We start from the raw sequence: 4,471 nt of genomic DNA, 5'->3' as shown, positions 1-4,471 counted from the left end.
TTCATTCAAGACGTGTAAAGCGTTTTCAGGACGAAATTCGTTCCACGTACTTCACCTACTTTCGCTTACTTTGACGGCTTGTTTCAGTTCAAAACAGTAATCTGGAGACATAGCCGTAGTTAAAAGATGGGGTTTATGGCAACAATCGGGCTTTATTTGAAAACTTAATCTTAATGTCCTTGATAAGTCCCAAAAAATTGAAACTTGTCTACAGAATTAATTGCATTTCAAATTAAATATGAACTCAAAAACTGAAATTATTAACTTTAATCTTTAAAAGTTTTTGCAAATAGCAAAGAGCAAAGAGCAAAGAGCATAGAAAAAAGAGAAAACAGCCAAAAGTCAAGAGCCTAAAGCAATGAACAAAGAGCAAAAAGCAAAGAGTATAGAGCAAAGAGCAAAGAGCAAAGAGCAAAGAGCAAAGAGCAAAGAGCAAAGAGCAAAGAGCAAAGAGCAAAGAGCAAAGAGCAAAGAGCAAAGAGCAAAGAGCAAAGAGCAAAGAGCAAAGAGCAAAGAGCAAAGAGCAAAGAGCAAAGAGCAAAGAGCAAAGAGCAAAGAGCAAAGAGCAAAGAGCAAAGAGCAAAGAGCAAAGAGCAAAGAGCAAAGAGCAAAGATCAAAGAGCAAAGAGCAAAGAGCAAAAAGCTAAGTTCAAAGTGCGTAAAGCAAAGAGCTTTGAATAACGCTTGTTGAACCCATGTTTTCCAATTAGTATGAAACTGAATCCTGTTCAACCAAATAAAGGCAAATCCAAATATTAATGTGATGAATTCAAGATAATCAGGATACTTTTTCTGGTGAGTTCATCTGATGATGTTGATAGTTTTATCGAAGTTTACACAGTAAAATGCAATGATGTTAAACTTCGCTAATGTATTCCCGAAACTGATATTTACTTACCTTAATTTGCATATTTTCACTTGCCCTTCGAGACAAGCCGAAACAAAAGACATTTTCAAATTGGCATGCACACCATGGAATTACATTAAATCAATTATAGCTTCTTGTTGTTTTGGAAGATAAATCGTTTATCTCTGCCCTCATTACATTAACCACAAAAAACGAAAGAAACAAATCAACAACCGGGCCTCACTCAATGAACTGACACAAAAAAAAAAGGAATTTCACAAATGAAACAATTCACCAGAAAACAAAAAACCAATTCCTCAGTCAAAACCGACAGAAGCCGCGCGAGAAGATAAGAAGAGAAAAAAATATTTAAATGACTACTTTATTAATCTTCTTCAGTCGGGGCAACATTTCATTTTCATCCCCTGGAGATATTCCAATTCCGTTTGCATTGGGCCCCCGAAAATCGTCCGCCCCCCATAAAAAGTTATCACCGAAATTGCACTCGACGCGTAATTCAATTTGAAATCGGCCGGCCAAGATGGAAAGGGCCAATGCAGGGAGGCCCTACGAAATGAACCTAAATGACTGGTACCTGTATCTACCCTGGAATGATACCGAACGATTTCCGAATGGAGCATTGGTTTTTTTTTCTCTGGAAGGCGCGTTAAATTGCACACTCAAGCGACACGCACTCTGTCCGAGATCGGTGGTTTCTTCTATTTCGCGGAATGGCGATGATAGGGTTGCCAGTATTTAGGTCACAAACTATTGTTTAACGATCTTTTTAGCCAGGGAAATCTCAGCCATTTTAACAATGAAGACTTCAATCGGTTTCGTGAAAAAAACGGTGATTTTTATAAAACACTAGCTGGTCCCATACGAACTCCGTTTCGCTTTCAACTTGGAATATTCATGAACAGTTTGTCTGAAAGTCAATTGCCAAGCATTTTCCAGATGCACTTTTGAATTCATTGTTAAGTCATAATTGCAAAAATATTGAACAATCACTTAATCTGTCGTCTGCTACTAAATTTGAAATCAGTAATCAATTGATCGTGCCAAAAAACCACGTGTATAAATTTCGACTGAATCATTGCATAACAACTTAATTATTGCCAAAAGCTAAACCCCTTTCGGGGGCTCTTATATAATATTTGATATCTGAAATCGATTGCCCTTCCCTCAAAACTCCCGTGTGCAAATTTTCAAATCCATTGTAAAATAACGTCAATATTGCTAAAAACAGTGAAAAATTAATTTATATGGACAACCCCTTTCGTCGACCCCTGGCCAAACATTTGACATCTGCAATTGATTGCCCGTCCCTGAAAACTACCGTGTGCAAATTTTCATCTCAACCCGATGTATAATAACGACGATAATGCAAAAATATTGAAAGGTTTATATGGACGACCCCTTTTGTCGGCCCTTACACTGAATTTGAAACCTCAAATGCATTGCTCATCCCTCAAAACTCTCGTGTGAAAATTTTCGTCTGAATTCGATGTATAACAACGACAATATCGCATCAACAGTGGATAGTTAATATGGACGACCCCTTTGGCTGACCCCTTATTTTAGTTTGGATAAGTGAAATTAGTTGTTTGTCCCTAATAACTCTTATGTGTAAATTTTCATCCCAATCTGATGTATAAAAACATCAATATCACTAAGATACTGAAAATTTAATATGGACGACCCCTTTTGCCGGCCCCCAACACGGAATTTAATACCTGGAATTGATTGCACGTCACTCAAAACTATCATGTACCAACTTTCATATGAATTCGATGTATAATAACGTCAATATCGCAAAAACAGTGAACAGTTAATATGGACGACCCCTTTCGCTGACCCCTTGCACAAAATTTGACACCTGAAATCGATTTCTCGTTCTTCAAATCACTCATGTGCAAATTTTCAACACGATCCGACAAAAAGTAACGTCAATATCGCGAAAACAATATTTGTCTTCTATGGACGACCCCCTTCAGAAGGGGTCATCCGAAAATCTAAAAACATTTTTCATCATTCCTGGTCCTAATGAGCATCCATGTCAAATTTCAGACCTCTAGCTCTTAAGACGGCTGAGTCTATAGAGGACAAACAAACAAACAAACAAACAAACAAACAAACAAACATACAGAAATTGCTTTTTATATATATAGATTTATTATAGCTCTGTTGGCAAGTCCGTTGCCTTTTGGACGGATGGCCGTGAGTTCAATCCCAAGAGAAACACAGTTGTACCGGAAAAGTTATTAATTGACTGTTCACCAACTGCATCATTGATATAAAATCGCAAATAAAACAAAGATGATAAAACGACTATAAACAAAACAAAACAAAAAAATAATCATATAGAACCCGAAAAATTGTGTTTTCTAACATGAAATTTTGCTCCGGTAAACAATTCTGAGTTTAAATTTCTGTATACAATATTCGAGGTCGTAGTTAATAAGCGCCGATGTGGTCTAGTGGATAGGCTGGCGCGAGTCTGGTTTTGGCATGTCAGGCGTACTGAATTCGATTCCCGGTATCAGCAAGAAAAATTTTGGGTTCGAATCCCATAAGTTCCCGACAGGTAAGATGTGTTTCATTCTATAACTGACTATATAATAGGAATGTTTAATCAGTTGCCAGCTGACCAGGTATATACACGAGTGCGGAATAGCTGGCGTAGATTCATAACAATGAAAATGTGATGAATTTTACACGGATGTGTAACTGATTGTCTCGTTCTCCAAATAAGACTCACACATACATAAAACACATTCATTACACCACAGTGCAAGCGCTTTATCGCGCAAAAAACCGACTAGATCGCGCGAATCCATTCAGACTTCATCCGGACATACACTGAATAAATTTTCTCGGGTATTTTTCATGGTTTATTTTGCGCGGTTTTTCGCAATTATTCAATACCAGAGGGCGCATCGATCGTATTTCATGTAATACTATCCCAGATGCAAAGTACCATCCAAATTTCAAGGAAAACAGGCTATTTTGAGGATACAATCGAGGTTAAAAGGTAATTTTCTCTTACTGGGTTTTTTGTCAAACTCTGCGAGGTTCGCAATACCGACGATAAGTGGCAAAATTAGTCAGAAAATGATCGGATGCTTGTTCTAAGTGTCATGTTAGTTTGATCAGCGTGTGTGTGTAGGGTGAAGGGTCTGAACGGATAGAAAATGATTTTTTTTGGTTCAACACTATCTTGAAATCCAATATGGCGGCTTCCTCTAAACTTTAAAATGCTGCAAGTGACTAGAATGCGCTGGGTATTGGAAGAAAGGGCTCAACGAGTAGAAGTAGAATTTAACTGTCCACCGTTATTTTGAAATCCAAAACGGCGGCTTCACTTAACTTCAAAATGCTGTTATTGAGTGAAAATCGTATAAAACCAATATGGATAGGAGAGAATGAGGAGCTATATCTCGAATCCGGAAGCTCTTAGAAAGATTAAATGTTCTTGAAATATGTAGCAAACGGATGAAAATAATGATTCTGTTATCTCAATAAATTTAAAAATATTTTTTTTTTAGTAATTGAACTTTGTTTGGAAAATTTAACAAAACTTGAGGATATTTATTCATCTTTTTCTCACATGAAAAAACTATA

The sequence above is a fragment of the Uranotaenia lowii genome, chromosome 2 (assembly GCF_029784155.1).
Source record: "Uranotaenia lowii strain MFRU-FL chromosome 2, ASM2978415v1, whole genome shotgun sequence".
NCBI lineage: Eukaryota > Metazoa > Arthropoda > Insecta > Diptera > Culicidae > Uranotaenia > Uranotaenia lowii.
The sequence above is the reverse complement of the archived record's forward strand: the minus strand, read 5'-3'. Positions refer to the sequence as shown.